This window comes from Amphiura filiformis, chromosome 7 (assembly GCF_039555335.1).
Source record: "Amphiura filiformis chromosome 7, Afil_fr2py, whole genome shotgun sequence".
Lineage (NCBI taxonomy): Eukaryota > Metazoa > Echinodermata > Ophiuroidea > Amphilepidida > Amphiuridae > Amphiura > Amphiura filiformis.
The window spans coordinates 47,306,649-47,323,827 of NC_092634.1; the positions used below are offsets into that span (position 1 = coordinate 47,306,649).

Genomic DNA, 17,179 nt, shown 5'->3' on the forward strand with positions numbered 1-17,179 from the left:
ACCAAGGCGAGATTTTCCTTATGGGGCCCTGGGCCAGGCCAAAATGTGGAGCCCCAAACTCACATGCGGAGGCATGTGCACTCAAATCAGTGGCCAAGTTTTGGTTTATTATAACATAGGCCTAGAGGGGACTAACATATTTTGTTCCAATGTCACTAGGACATTTGCGTGCAAAGGAAAAAAATTCAATTTCAGACTATCCCCAGCATGAATTTTGGTATTTGAATGTGCGCGAAGCGCGGACAGTTGAACAATTTTGCCCTATTCTGGCAAAAAAACATGCTGTTACTGGGGTTAAAAGAAAGATGCATAGGGCAATTTTGAGGCCCTGGATCCGGGCCCATCTGGCCCAATGGTTAATTCGGCCCTGATCTCCATTATCAGCCCTTATTTAATTTTCGCTTTTGTGCTCGGGGCCCCTGAACCCTTGGGGCCATGGAATTTGTCCACCCTGTCCCCCCGCTTGCTACGCCCCTGGGCACAACTGTCTTTTAAAAAATAGTTGAAAAATTATTTAGTGAATAACAGTACTGAAGAACAGGACTCTTAAATTTTGTTGTCTCGGTTTTCTGCTCAGTGACCAACTGTATCTATCTTCATGGCCCGTGTTGGTCTGGTGGGTGGGCGTGGGGTGTTGCTGGATGGGTTGGTTTGGTTCGGGTGGCCCGCGGAGGAGGGGTGTAAAAGATAGGTAGGGGTCACTGAGCAGATTTCCATCTTGTAATAATGTGTACATCCATATCGGGAGGGTGGGCTTATCGGCTGCTGCATGTGTCTCTTTTCATTTGTTGGCTTTGTGTGGATGCCGGACTCGTCCCGGGTCCCAGTCGCTTGGGGTCGTCCCCGGGTTGCCTGGTTTGGGAATGTTTACTGTATTCCTATATATGGTCGAATCCAACCAAAAGTGTTCACGGGCCAAAAATAAAAGTCCGAAATAAAAATGTCTCCACAATGTTTTCCTTTTGCCCATTGATTGATGACATATTGGCCTTATAGGAACCGAAAGTGCCATTACTAATCTTGAAAAATAAATCCGGGACGTGTGATAGTAACTGTGATATCAAAACCCAATGTTACCTACTGAATACCACTAGGATGCTTTCACTATCGCAATACTAATCAACCTAAAACAAATGGAATATTCCCATTTACGCTTTTTTCGTGTAATGTAGACCACAGGGTGTCAGGAAAATGCTAGCTCAACCAGAAAATATTTGTTTTTATTTCTATAACGCGATCAATATGATCTTGGTCAATTTATGCTAGTTTAGTTTTGAAAATGAAGTTTAGGCCAGTTTCTGTATTTTATTTATCAAATGAGTATGAATCATTTTACACATTGTATAAGAACGAGTAGGATATATGTTTTCAAGAATATTAGGAATTATACGCATACACCTAACGCTTTATACAATGAAAATGTGAAGAAACTCGGGTATTCGTAGGTAACATGAGCGATTTAACAATATCTATATTGAGTTTAGAGGTTTAAGTTTTGCTATTATGGTAATGAATTATTAAAATGGTAGTTTTTAGATCTCTTTCAGATGGTATGTCCAAATGAATAAATGCTATTACCGTAGATCAAACAAATTTTGATGCTTTTAGCAAGATTTTGCCCACTTCATTTTGATATACCAGTAGTTAATCAGCAATTTTACATAATAAAGAATTGTTGATTGAATCCGTATATGTGTGATAATAGTGTCCTGGGGTACCGCTTAAAGTTTTTGACAATTTATTTCCATTGGTAGGGACACTTCATTACACATGTCATGTATTATGCTGTATTCGTAAGTAACATTTCAGATTTGTAGGTAAGAATTAGACTTTTGGTGGATATCGCAATCAAAACTTCATTTTATAAAGCACTTTGAATGTATTATTTACTTTATGTGCGTTTATTGATACTTTAGACCCTATCATGTATTAATAATGTCGGTTCACAGCGGTTGAAAGAGGATTGAAGTAAGAAACAAAGGCACTAAAGTGACTTTAATTTGCTTAATTGCACACAAATCGCTTAAAACCGTTATTGCAGACTTGTGAAGTCCATCTTGGAGTCAGTTACGTCTTGTGGCCTTTCGTTTGAGGGCAACTACAATTAGCTTTATACCAGGGTCCATCACTGTGTTGTCTAGATCATGAGACAATGAGAACAGTAGTTTTTTCCATGGTATTCGTAGGTAACCTTAGCGAAAATGTCAAAAGTTACCTTCGAATAAATCAATTTGGACACAAATTACTCAGAAACCAGAAGGTCGGTAAACATTTAAAATGAAGCACACATGACAGTTGACAAATCCAAGTATTTATCCCCTTCTAATCTTCTTTGAATCTGATTTTTCTTTCAAATGAGCAGAACGTCGTCTATTTCAGTACATATTTTTCAACAATTAAGCCGTATTCAGTTTTGCATGGTGGGCATGTATGTGAATTCGCAACTTTCATTGACATATGATTTGATAGCAAACATACAGGCCTTCGTTATGTAACAATATGGACATTGGCATGAATGGCGCTGTTTCACAATACTGTCATGATGTCAAATTGTATTCGTAGGTAACATTCGGTTACCGAAATTTACCTCTGAATACTTGCTTTTATTGTTGACATCTCAGAAATATTTAAACGCAGGCTATTGAAACTTGGTAGAAATAAAGAGTGTATTACCCTGCACCTATTGCTTAACTATTGTTTACTATTCTCTCACTTTGTGGAAATGACACAGCTTTTAACATGTATTCGGAGGTAATGCATATTTTTTACCAAACCTACCTTTGTGTCATTTAGAATTTCTGGCAGCTAAACACAATAATAGAGATGTCTGAATGCAATGCATTTCAGTATTGGACATATCAAAGCTTGTATCAATTATGCATTTATTAGTGATTTCCATTTTTAAAGATATATCTAGTGCTATGAAAAATTGTATTCGTAGGTAATGTAAAAAAATACCACTCAAAAAATTATCACAAAAAATTCATAATTATGTACAAATATGTGAAAAATTGAACAGGCAATCTTTGTATACACACCTTTCAGGAAATCAAGTTAGATTCAATCCAATGACTTCTTTTCATAACTGATTTAGATGTTTTTAAAAATACTTTAAGAAATAAAAAAAAAAAATGGGTAAAAATAGCATGTTTTGGGGTCTCTGTGTCTAAGTTTTTTCACAGAAGGGGTCATATTATATATGGCGTGAAGCGTATGATCAAGGCGAATAAACACAATACAAAAAAGCGAATGCCAATTGATTAATACTTTTAAGTTATGGCCCTGAACATGCCGTGTACACTTTTGGTTGGATTCGACCATATAGGCAATGTGGCTTGGGGATGATTTGGAGTGGCCTCTGTGTGGCTTGGGTCTGGTTTTTGTTCCTGGATGGTAGGTTGGGGGAGATGCATGTGGTGCCTGGCGGGTGCACCCTTGTGGTGTGGATGTACACACAATGTGTTTAAATAGTGCAATAGTATATCTTTTATGTAATTGCCCCAATGGGTTGGAGGAGTCATCTCTCACATTTCTGGATTTTTTTTCTGGCTAATTTTACCCAGAAAGCCCAGAAAAACCCCGCTTTTACTTACTTTCCCAGCTCCAAAAGATCCCCTTAATAACCGGTACACTGTCAGCTCCTAAAGACCCGCCACTTGCAGGGGAACATACCCACCAAAATCTATGTGCCACCCTGGAGCAGCCCACTGAGGAAAGGGGAAGATTTCAATTATTGTATTACATTACAATTCTCCATGCATGGGACCCGCAATCTTCCCTGTTAACTATTACAGCACTTTAAAATAAAATGTGCAGCACTTCCAGATGCAATATTTGTAAATTGTATCCCAGTTTTTATTTCAAAATTGATATAATTTGAAGTACTTGTCATGGACTCGATGAATAATCTACATCAAGATGATATCTTTTTCTGTTATTTTGCAAAGCTTGCCAACATTGCACTTGCATGTTTTGTATAATTTGTATGTTTTTAGTGTATGAACATGTTCATGTACTGTAGAGGTCTGCTGAGCACTGTGCCTAATAACAACACAGCTCTTTAGCATTTTCAGTGCTCTGTGGCAGCTCAGCAGATCTAATTTGTGTTGCTTTGTTCCATTTGTTTTTGGAAAATTGTCAGATGAATATGAAAATAAACTTGTGTTCTCGTACATTGACTGTCTTCTTTCAGAATGCAAAATAAAATGTTTGGTTGCCAACAGTGACGGACCGAAAAAAGTTAGAAATATTGGGTCATTTTTTTCTAATAAATTTTTATAAAAGAAACCTTATTTGGACAGTATCAAGACCATTATATTTGTTATTCACCAAATTTATTTACAATTATATTAGATTAAATACAAGAAGTATTTCAGTCTAGTCCAAAATGCAAAATTTTTGCCATAAAATGATCAAGCATTTGTCAATACTAGCCTTTTCAAGCTGGAAGAAAAATGGAGGAAATGCACATGAAACCAACATACTTGAATACATTTCAAAACACATTTGAAAATTGTGTGGGTCCAAATCAATTAATGTTCACTTTTTTAAAGATAATTTGGTCTTTTAATAACCAACATTATCTTGTGGTTTCGAACCTGTGACCAAAGTAGCAATTTTTTTACAATTATTTTGGTTTGACTTTTTAATTATACAATAACTCCAAAATCAATGAAAGTATGCGATTTATACCAATCCGGTTGAAACAAAACTGGATTTAAAGATTTTACTGTAGTGCATAACAAAGGGATCTCCTGGGACTCAAATAGGGTGATGTATATTAGCTTATAATTGTTGTTATTGTATTGGCTTAATAAAAAGAGGCCAGAGAATCAGGATTTCCATCAGATGTAGAAAAATGTGGCATCCAGGAAGCTTAGGCATTTTGAGGGAAATGGTTCTAGCTCATGTGAGAATTGTGAGAAATGTTGCCATTTTAAACTGAAATTTTACCTATATAAAAGAAAGAAAAAAATTATTCAGCCCTGCTCACCACCATTCAGGCATGTGGGGAAAACTTTGGATGTACAGTATTCATTCCATTAACCGCCCATGCCCCTATTTAAGTGCCCGCCCAGCGACTTATTACATTATTCCATCATTTTGTGCAGGATCTAATAGGATCTTCCATCATTATGTGCAACTACACAACTATATATTATATCCAACTATATATTATATCCAACTAACTATTATATCGAACTACACATGTATCAAACACATACAGCATGCACATAAAAATCCATTTTACGTATTCTGTAAATAATATAAAAGCAAGCGACCACCCAAAGTTATACTTTGTTTAAGCCTCCCGGGTGATTAATGGAATGATCAAAGCCATGGACTGTAGAACACACCAGCAGCGCCTGGGCCAGGCCAAAATTTGGAGGCCCAAAACTCATCGTGAGGAAGCAGAGGGCCTGCTGTATAAGATCAACATTGGCGTGATGGAAGCATTACAATTTAGAGGGAGATGAGCATTTTGTTCCGCTTAGTAGGTCATGTCTTGGCGTGAAGCGCTGAAAATTGTCAATTCCAGCAATTTTAGGCTAAGATGAAAGTGAATTTGCTATGTAAAGGGGCAGTGTGCGCGAAATGCGCAAAATGTTGCAATTTTACCATATATTGGGTCCAAACATGGTGTTTTCGTGTTAAGAAGGAACTTGCACAGGGCAATTTTGGGGCTTTCTTAAGGGGGTACTATACACCCCTGGCCAATGATTTTGTGCATATTTTTGCATTTTCTCAAAAATTATAGCACATTGGTGACAAGATATGTATATTATAGGGGCAAGGACTACACCTACTGTACTGAAAATTCAGCAAGTCAAAGCAAGTAGTTATTGATTTATTGATCAAATGGTTTTCCCTCATTTTTGACTGTACTCTACAACTATTGTCTGTGCTGAAATAAAATTTCCATTGCAGTAATTGTAGTCCTTGCCCCTATAATATACATAATCTTAATTGTTCCCAATGCGCTATAATTTTTTAGAAAAATGCAAAAATAGGCACAAAATTGGGCAGGAGTGTACATGGTGTAGTACCCCCTTAATGCATTGCTTATTACTTGCTTGCAGTAATAAGTAAACAACATTTATTTGGTAGTGGGGTAGAGGGTAGGGGGAGCCCTAGACTTTGAAAGAAAAATGCAACAACAGGTAATCTCGGAATCCCGCTCGGAATACAGAGTGACAAGCTATATTCTTCATACAGGTTTGTTTATTTAGCTTACAAATGAGACCAAGAAACCATGACACTCCTTTACAAGGTATGATGAATTGAAAGATCATTTAGAAAATCTGTAACACCGTTTTTGGGTGGCAAGTGAAAAACCCATGGCCATGTGTATACATACCGGTACATGTACAGTGGAACCTCTTTAATACAAAATCTCTGGGGCTTCAATTTTGCTATCAGGAACATTATCCGGTATTTTTAACATACACAAGCAATGCCAGGTACTTCAAAATCACTTAATTATTACCAAACTCAGTTTTTTTGTGTGTGTGTTCACAGACTTTGTGTGGTAGACATGTACAATGTAATGCTACAGGGAAAGCCATTGTTGTTATCCATGTATAGAATAAATTTTATTCACAGAACCATTGCATGATGTGATCAAAGACCAAATGACAGTGACTTAATTTTACATTTCAATGACATTCCAAATTTCAATGAAGTTAGGCAGTATAAAATTAATGTTTTGGTTCTCGTCCAGAGGATTTTCATGAATTGATGAGGGAGGGAGGTGTTTTTTTTTTTTTTCAATGTAAATTGGCATTGCCAGTAGTTTTCGGTCTTCTCCAACAGTGCTTGAGGAAACGATGAGGCCTTTTTTTTTTTTTTTTTTCAAATGTGAGATTCTGAGGGATAAACCCCCTAGAGTACCACAAAAAGACTTGGAAGTGATGCTTGTTCTCTAATAAACTTATTTATATGTATGAAGATTTCATAAATCATTCCAAAGTCTTAAAAAAATTGAAAAATCTTTAAAAAAAATAAAAAAATCTGACAAATCCCAGAAATTGAGGAGGGAGGGGACGAGAACCAAATTATTAATTTTACACGGCCTTATATACAGTGCACAAAAGAAATAAGGTAGGCCCTACCAGTTGCTACATGTATGTGTTGACCATTGTGTCCTCAACAAAGACATATACGTGTATGTCAACAATAAAACAAGCAGCCCATACCTTTAATTCTAAAATACACAGGCCTGTATCATGCACATATGAATCTAGTTTATTTCCAAAGTTGTTTATCAGGATTCTCAGCATTTCGCAAAAACAAAAACAATTTGCAGCAGGACCCCTACACTCTTGTTGACTGGCTTCATATATTTTAAAAATGCAAAAGTGGTGAAGGCAGAAGCAATAGAATTTAAAAGCAAAAGTCCCATTTTTTTTGTAATTACCGGTACCCGGTATTAAAAATTGCATTTTGTAAGTGCTTATCGTAGATATGCGATGCGAAAGTATTATATGGGTACGCAGTCTACGCACTTGTTTTGGGGGTACACACAAGTGTGCAAAATAGGTACACACATGACTTATTGCAATGTAGGCTTACTATGTATCCAATTAATTTTTTTAATGATTCAACTACTGTAAGTGACATTTTGGAGGAATTAAAACAGTTTTACGATTGGGACAGGCGAGACGGTCAGTCACACAAATATAAGCAACTGCAAGCACAAAGTGCTACCCATAAAACACTTCTGCATGTGTATGCATTTTAATTTGCCAACATTACATACAATGGGGTCTCCCGCCCCGTCAGTCCAACACACAGTCAGTCCGAAACCACCGCTAGTCCGAATTTTTAGGGTAAGGGTTATGTTTAGGGTTAGGTTTAGCGTTATGTGTTAGGGTTAGCATTAGGTTTAGGGTAAGTTTTAGGATTAGGGTTAGTGTAATAGGTAAGATTAAAATTCGGACTAGCGGTGGTTTGGACTGATGGGGTGTGCCCACAGTACCCATACATTGTACACACGCAGCATAAATTAGGCCTAACATTGTTTTTTTTTTTGTGTGTTTTTTTTCAAATTTTAAAATGAAATATAATTTGTTTTAAAGTTTTTCATGGTCTTACACAAGTTACACTAACCCACCTCCTAAACCTTAATAACTGTACAAACCCACCCAAGCCCAACTACACCCTTGCACCAACCCCCAAAAGGAAAATAAGGGATAAAATTAATTTCGCCTAAAAATGGGACCTAAATTTAGCATGTTTAGTGTTCAAATTTCAAACCTGCAAGAATAAAAACTGTTTTTACCCAGAAGAAGGATTTTTTTTTTAATTTCCCAAATTCTTTGAAAGGGTTCTCTTTTATTTTATGAGCAATAAAATGGAGAATATTGGTCCTATTTTCAGGTGAAATAAATTTCTTGCCTAATTTACCTTTTCAGGGTAAGGGCCACATTAAAGGTTAGTTTGGCTTGGTGGGTTTGTATAGTAAATTCCACCAATCATTACTACATGTATAAAGCATGAGAACAGAAAATTGAAACAATTTTCACAAATTCAGTACCGGGTATTATGTTCCTGTGGGATTTTTAGATCTTACCCAAACAAAATTTGAGCTGAAAGGCCAATGTCCCTGAAGTGTCATGTAATGTCACCCTGCTACAATAAATCGATCATAGCTCAAGTAATTTTTGGTTATTTTGGACAGATGGTCCAAGCATGCATGTATGTTTTTATTTATCAATATTTGGTGTTCTTTGCACAAGAACAATGTGACAAATTAAAACGAATAGGGTGATTACGTAACTGAGGCATGCTTGAGCCATATTTTGCACTTGTTCTCAAAAATCAAAACTGGAATCACACGGTTTGCAATTAATAAGGTGGCCCCCACACAAAGGTGTGTAAGTAAAAAAGGCTTGTAATTTACAACAAATATGCATAAGCTCATTAAATATTCATAAATATGCAAATAACATGACACAAAACTAGACAGCACATCAGGCCACCATATACTATCACAATACAAAGTTTGAGCCCACCATTTCCAGTCCCCATGTATACCAAGTTTGAAGTTGATCGGTCATTGTGATTTTAAAGCTGCAATATATTTTAAGTGGATTAATGAAAATGAAGGGAAAATATGCAAATAAGCTCTTTAATATTTATAAATATGCAAATGACAATGACACAAAACTAAACAGCACATCACTGCACCATATCCAATCACCACACCAAGTTTGAAGTTGATCAGTTAACTGTGTTGGAGCTGCACACTGTGCACAGTGGATTAATGAATTGGCTTCTGCCCGGACAGCCAGCCAGCAAAACAGACAGCTAGACATTACAGGCAGCAAGCCAGTGTATTGAAACACACTTTCCAAAATGTCACTGAATGAATGTGGGAAGTCCCCACCACAATCACATTCACAAAGTTCACAGGCACCATCTAACAAACCATCTTTATAGTTACAATAGTCACGGGAATAGTCATTTATGCGCCTGTCAATTCCAGTCCCCGCCCCCGGTATAAAAGCGGGGACTTGGGATGACCTGGGATGTAACAGCTCATGGGTTCCCTCAATTCCGGGACATAGCCGGGGCTTATACGCGGATGTAATGCATCACGAAAAAGCGGGGGATCTACCCAGGACGTTATAAAAGAATAGCTCTCAACTGTGCAGGGTCGTAAAGCGGAGGGAAACACTAATCTGTTCTATCCATTTACCAGGGAATCCATGTTTTATTTTCTTTGATAAATGATTTGAATTCATACACATTTTGTGATCTTTCTGGCAGTTGCCCGGGGTTAGGGGCAGGGACTTGCCCGGGATGTACTAAGAAAATATTGTCCTGCCCGCCGGGACTTAGCCAGGACTGTTTACATGTTTGTAACAGTTTCCAAAATTACATCCCAGCCTAAGTCCCTGGGGACAGGGACTACAACTGACAGCTGGATTAGTGTTTAAAGTTCTCATTTATAATACACACGGTCTTTAACTCTGGGTATTTGAATGTGATCTCGAAACACTAATTTAAACGATGAGGCTTGACACCACTAAGATACATAAGTTCTAGGCCTACAATTCATCTGTGATCCGTGGCTTTCCATGAAATGGTAACAAGTTACAAGCATGAGTTCTGCAAGTTTCCAGTGTGTCCCACATCATGTTTGTAACATTGGTAATCATTACCGGTACTTGTCTTGCATGTGCATCCGTAGCCATTTTTCACAAATCTCACGGCATCCTAACAATATTTCAATAGGCTAGCTATTTAATACATGTTCTTTTCGGTCAAGTCTCTTACAAGTGCAGTACATGTAGCAGTATAGGCCCATGGCTATTCAATACCGCTTGAAGCTGATGAACATGATGATGAAAAAAGGATGGTCACATTGGTGATCCTGATCATGAACAGATTTGTCGATGAAATTACAGGCCTACAATACATGTTTAAACTCCCCAGGAGTATTTTGGAGGTTTATCCATCCAAGACCCAAGATGTAGACATACATTTTGTACAGTAATTTTTTTTGAACTCCGAAATTCAGAATCGAGAATGTACTCTGTGATGTGTCTAGAATTCAATTGTGTGTAAATTCCTTGATAAGAAAATGTCAGAGCCACCTTGTATAAATGTCAGAGTACATCACACATGTCCTTTTCTGGTAGTCATTGTGTAGTAGTTTAGTCCAGAGTCCAGCATGCAGCACACTGTATAATAATACTCTACAGTGTAGTGAAGTGCATTGTCATACAATACATACATGTACATGTACATAGTATACAACCAGCTCAGTGGCAGTGCTTCGAAGTTCGATGCCGTGCATTTTCAGTACCAAAATCACAATGTCATCTCATAGCACTGTAGCTACATACGCTCACGAAGCTGTAGTACAATTGTAGGTCGAAGTTATTATTTTATTGGTGTTTCCCTCGACAAAATAATGCGGATTACATGCATTTCACTCTGTCAGAATTATCATGATCGCGAATCCCGATCAGCTGTTCGGGGTCACAGGGTTGCCAAACTATTTGAGGCCATATGGCGGGTCAAATGATCGAAAAGTCGCCCAATTTTTCCTCATAACCATTGGTTTCGTTTCTAATGGGACAGGACAGGAAACTCTTCAGAAGTCGCCCATTTGGGCTATTTTGCAAGTTAGTTGGCAACCCTGAACTTGCAGCGCCCCCACTGAATTTAGTCTTTTCCCAGGCCCAGGGAGTATGTAGCCTAATATACGGGTATTTTTTGTTTGTTTGTTTATACTACAAACATTGTGTTATTTGTGTAGCTTGTTCAAAAAGGTTCTTTGTGCTAGGGCTATGTTCTGGAAAAGACTATCAAAAATATCATTAAATATGGCACCCGGTATGAATCAAAACTGATTGTAAACATGAATCAAATTTCTTTAAATAATGACGGAACTTCAATTCAGTATACAAAAAGAAAAGGCGTTTAAAATTCCGCAAGCATCTCTAGCAACTACTGGGTGAGTAACAAGATCTGACATGTAAAATTAAGCCCACATACCGACATTTTTCAGTCAAAATGAAAGCAGCGATATTATACCAATATCGGTTTTCCGTGTTTCGCCTATGTTACACACTGTTTTTGTCACTTGCAAACTTCGGTAACAACCAAAATACACTCGAAGAGTGACTTGAATGAAATCTTGGATGTAATCTGCATAATGTTACCAAGGATTTCCGGACGATCAAACCAAAATTTTGAGCATCCCATTGTGAAAAATGATTCTTAATGCGAGTACATGTGTAAAATCGTCAGAAAACAGTGAAATGGGAAGACAAATCAGAATGTAACAGAAAAATGGAAAACTCACAGCTGCTAAAACCATACTGAAATTTTGTGTGTATGTATGTATAACAAATGTCCAACAGCGATTGTTTCTGACATTTCTCTTTAATGAAAAATGTGCAAAATACCGATTTTTCACTAATTTGCCCCAAAAATCTTACCCGATATAAAAGTTAGTAAAAAAAGAGTATACATGGCATGAACTGACCCATGGCAGTTATCACACATGATAATGGGTGTAGGTCATCTTTACTTTTCGACAGGGGCTACCCTGACCAACGTCGCTACCCCAGCCCTTAACTTAATGGACATCTGACTGCAACTGATTTTTATTCCTCTCCCACCTTCCATTTCCATCCAATCTGTATCTCTTTCCATGACCCACAGCCAGATGATGATCATTGCCCCCAGTTTCCAAAACTCTTGTTCCATTCGACCACTTTCCCAAATTTAGCATGTCTGCAATGCTTATTGCATCAGTCTCACGTTACCGATGCAATGAAACGTAATACGGTCAGATTCAAAGTTGGTCAGTCACATTGATAAGCAAAATGTATTCTTCATCAGACTTCTGGCAAAACCACAACTAGCTAACATCAAATGTATCATATCAAATTATTCTTTATTTATTGCATGATTTGTCCAATTGATAACCACAGACAATATAATGGGCTATATTAAGAATGCTCACGGCGGCTTGCTACGGTGGTAAGGATATTGCCGGGGAATAAATATGTTATGCGTTACTTACTGGACATTCGACTGTAACTTGTTTAAAATGTGCTAACAAAAACAACAATGAGAGTAGACTATTCCATGCTCTATTTGTTAAGATAATATCATCCGATTCAGTGAATTGGTTATTATATTTTCATGGCGCACTCCAATTTAAAGCCATAATGTATGATTTCCATCTAATTTTTATTTTGCAATTCTTTACCCCAAATGTTGAGAGCAGAAATAATGAGGTAAAGTGAACGAAACCCCACTGGCTATTTTGGCCGTTTAACATGGAGTTCTAAGGGACACTTGAAATGTGAATTCATTATGACATTGGGCTATTCCAGTTAAAATCCACACTACCCCTGTGGAAGATTTTGGAAATATCTTTCACAGGGGGAGTATGTTTAATCATTTTGAAACCTATACTCCCCCTGTATTATGGCTTTACCTATATCTTCCACAGCTGGAGTGAGTATTTCAAATGGAAGTTACCCAACTGCCTATTCTATTCACAACTCATACTCCCTCTGTGGAAGACTTTAGCTAAATCTTATACAGGGGTAGTGTGGATTTCAACTGGAATAGCTCAATGTTGGAAAGTGATCAGTTGACCTACAAACACAAACAATTTGGCTGATTCCATTTAGGTGTAAGTTGTGACATTTGTAAACATAACAAAATATAGCCAAAAATTATGTTTGCAAGCAAAAATTTAACCAATATCATATTATAAGAGCATATATTATGGCTTGAAGTATTATCAATTTAAGCTTCACCAAACAAAATAAAAATCCACCTTTTAATTACCCACAATATGTTACAAACTTATAAACAAGGATATACAGACAGACTATCTGATGTTTTGCATAAATAACATACCCATTTCTAAATGTCGTTGTATCCCACAGGTAAATTATCCGGGTCAAAGTTCAAATTAAACCAATTAACCTACTTCACGTTTTGGTCAAGGGAATTATCGGTACCCGCTACATAATAAACAACATTAATGACTTGTCCCTATTGTATGTATTGCAGTGTCATCCTTACTTGTTTCCTCATCCATTTTTTTTCTTCCCTTGGTGGTATATTTAAGATGTTTGAAACATATGTACACTGGGTTTTATTTTTTCAGTTTTCTTGAAAATGTGAATATTCATACAGACAGATGTGGATATGTGGATCTTTTAGTTAACAATCTAAGGAAACCAATTATCATACACTCTCAGAAAAAAAGGTGCAACTTAGAACCTTTTCTTGTCATGTATGCAGAACCCTAAGCAGTAATAAGGTTCTAAAAAGAACCTTAAAAAGTACTATAAAGAACCTTAAAGATTTAAATAGGCCTGGGGACATTCTAATAATTCATTCATTCAGGGACTCATCACAAAGTTAAGAAAAGTAACGTAGTGTTAACCCTTTTGGGTACTAAAAAATCATTTTCTTGAATAAAGAACATTTTTTTCTGTTCTACTTAGAACATTTTGAGGGTTCTTTCTTTAAGATTCCTTAAAGGTTCTTCAAGCTTAAGGTTCTACAAAGAACTTTTTTCTTGGCTACAGAACTTTTTTTGGTTCTACAAAGAACCCCATTGAAACCCATTTTGTGTTTCTTTGCTGTTTTTCCTTCTATGAGGACTATTTATCAATTTTCTTTGCATTATATGCACAGGATTAGTATTGGAGTGGTATCCTTTCTCAAAATTGTTCCCAATCATAATTAACTTATGAGAAATCAATCTCAAGATATCTTATGACATTCTCTAAACAGAGCGAAGAAACTGTCATGCAAATTAGCCCTACCACAGGGCCTTTTTTTTACACCATGCTATATACTGAGAACTGCTGAAAACCCAGTGACAGCTCACAACCCACTAACCGCTGTCTGGGGAATTAGCAGTCACTGGCAGCAGCTCTCTGGACATAGCCAGGTTTTATGATATAGCATGGTTTTGGATCACCACAGTCAAAAGGCCCTATACTAGTAGGGCTAATGCAAATCTCAATCTGGAAAAGTGAACCACAAGATCCACAACAGAGTAGGCTACACGGAGTCGCACTGAGATGTTACATACCCCATATGTCACATCATGTGTATTTATTTTTGACTCTGGATGCCTGAAAATTTGGCATAAAATTTCTTTGGTAATTAGGTAAAACTAACATGAATGTTATAGAAAACATCATATGTGATGCGATCAAGCAAAATCAGTCGGAACTCTGCAATCCTAGTTTTGAGATATGGGCCAAATAATGTTTGTAGGGGTGGACAAATCAAAATTGACTTTTTTGCACAAATGGAAGGGAAAAACATTCTTCTTTCACATAAAAATATTTATTGATGAAATTCCAAAGGAAAAATGTTAAAAAAATGACTTTTTTGACAAATCTCATAGCCATATCTTTGCTAAGTTGACTATGTATTTTAGGTGTGCTAAAAATAACTTAAAGCTTTATTTTCTGTTTCTTTATTTTCAATGTACGGGCCCGTGTTCGAATTGTTGTAAATTTGTAACCAAAGGTCGTATTGACGTGGGATTTTCACCATTGTGGAGCTTTGAATACGCTGAAAATGAAAATGTAAGAATCCCAAAATTGATGTCGGCCTACTTCAGACTGATTTTGCTTGATCGCATCACATTATAGGTAAATATGTGACATCGTTTAGTTAACCAGTACTCACCTGTGTAAATGGCACATCATGCGGAGAAACCAATAGCAGGACAGATGAGTTGGAAGATGTAACATGTGGAAGGAAAACAAAAAACAAGGCATTGATTAGATCACAAATGTTAAGAGAAGTATACTGAATTGGTAGGAATGACATTAATCTAGTAACCTATGTCAACATCGTTGTTCAGCAGGAACCCCTGAACATGTTTAAAACAAAACTGCCAACCGTTTACATGGGAAGTTTTGCTTTAAACATGGTCAGGGGCCAATGACACATAGGAGGTTTTTCCTGCCCAACGTCGACATATTACTTGGATTCTCGTTATAAATCAAATTTAAAATGATTATATGTACATTTGTGGGTCATGCATACAACGTAATTAATGTTGTCTCAAACGTTCTGTTGTCTAAGTGCATTGTGTGTTGTCTATTATGAAACAATGACAACCTTATTCATTACTGCATAAAACAATCAAATACACCTGGTGGTAAGATTTACTTCTACAACCCAAGAAAATAATAATGGAACATGTGTACATAGTCTTTTATAAGATGAAAGGAGGCTTGGGTACCCTCCCCAAAGAGAAAAGCAAAACAACAAATAACAACAAAGAAATCATCCTGAAGATAGCAATTGGTACTTTTTATTAATGCAAGCCTTCCATGTTGTATCATGTTGTATAAAACAGTCTTGGTATCATTTTCATGTTTATGTATGCTTGTATTTAGTTTTAATATTTTTAGTGTTTTAATTTCTCTTCTTCTAAATATTAATTGTTATTGAACGCACCATTGGTTAAACGAGTGCCACTGATGTGAAAGTGTATGTTCAAATAAATAAATAAATATCTACTGAAGGTAGCATTTTATACTTTTTATTAATATGAGCTTTGCTATCTACTGAAGATAGCAATTTGGTATTTTTCATTTCACTTCACACAAGCATTGGTACTTTTCATTAATACAAGTTTTGCTATTTACTGAATATAAGAATTTGGTACTTTTTATTAACATAAGCTTTGCTATCTACCTGAGACAGCAATTTGGTACTTTTTTTTATTAATGCAAGCTTTGCTATCTACTGAAGATAGTAAGTTGGTACTTCTCATAAATACAAGATTTGGTATCTACTGAAGATAGCAATTTGGTACTTTTCATTAATACAAGATTTGCTATCTACTGAAGATAGCAATTTGGTTCCTTTATTAACAGAAGCTTTGCTATCTACTGAAGATAGCAAGTTGGTATTTTTTCTATTAATGCAAGGTTTGCTATCTACTGAAAAAAAATCAATTTGGTACTTTTTATTAATTCGAGCTTTGCCATCTACTGAAGATAACAATTTGGTACTTTTCATGAATACAAGCTTTGCTATCTACTGAAGATATCAATTTGGTACTTTGGTATTCATTAATACAAGGTTTGTTATCTACTGAAGATAGAAATTTGGTACTTTTCATTAATATAAGCTTTGCTATCTAATGAAGATAGCAATTGGTACCTATCTATATAATAATACGCTATTCTCTGTCTCTCTGTCTGTTTGTCTGTCTGTCTGTCTGTGACTGCTAATGTGAGGTCGTCAGAGGTTGTATGCAGGGGCCCAAACTCGTGGGTGGGTGTAGTTCTGTCCTGGCAAGAAGAAGTTTATGTTTGTTAAGTCATCTGACCCCGGGTCCCCCTCCCAGGGGTCATTTGAGATCAAATTACTAAAAACTGTTGTGTGAGGCTGTAGTACGTCGTACGGGGCCCAAACTCGGTGGGTGGGTGTAGTTCTGTCCTGGCAAGAATAAGTTTAGGTTCGTTAAGTCATCTGACCCCAGGGTCCCCTCCCAGGGGTCAACTGAGGTCAAATTACTAAAAACTGTCGTATGGGCATGAAACTTGGTAGGTACAGTCAACATTTAGAGCCAACATTTTGGAAGGTCAAGGTCATTTTGGGGTCATCAGGGTCATCTGAGGTCAAATTAGTAAAAACTGTCACATGGGCATGA

The 17,179-nt window shown here is 36.7% G+C and overlaps 1 protein-coding gene across 1 annotated transcript in view; it reads right to left on the reverse strand.

Annotated features, from left to right (window-relative positions):
- LOC140157257 (dystrophin-like) overlaps window positions 1-17,179 on the reverse strand; it is a 392,916-nt gene that overhangs the window by 284,931 nt on the left and 90,806 nt on the right.